Here is a 214-nt window from a genome sequence, read left to right on the forward strand (position 1 = left end):
TGTCGTCCCACACTCTCTCTCCCCCCTGTCGTCCCACACTCTCTCTCTCTCTCCCCACTGTTGTCCCACACTCTCTCTCTCCCCCTGTTGTCCCACACTCTCTCTCTCCCCCCGTTGCCCCACTCTCTCTCTCCCCCTGCTGCCCCACACTCTCTCTCTCCCCCTGCTGCCCCACACTCTCTCTCTCCCCCTGTTGCCCCACACTCTCTCTCTC

The 214-nt window shown here is 62.6% G+C and overlaps 1 protein-coding gene across 1 annotated transcript in view; it reads right to left on the reverse strand.

The window, feature by feature from the left end:
• Window positions 1–214, reverse strand: part of LOC109918762 (insulin-like growth factor-binding protein-like 1) — a 53,768-nt gene that overhangs the window by 52,842 nt on the left and 712 nt on the right. The window lies entirely within an intron of this gene.

Source organism: Rhincodon typus, chromosome 1 (assembly GCF_021869965.1).
Source record: "Rhincodon typus isolate 14 chromosome 1, sRhiTyp1.1, whole genome shotgun sequence".
NCBI lineage: Eukaryota > Metazoa > Chordata > Chondrichthyes > Orectolobiformes > Rhincodontidae > Rhincodon > Rhincodon typus.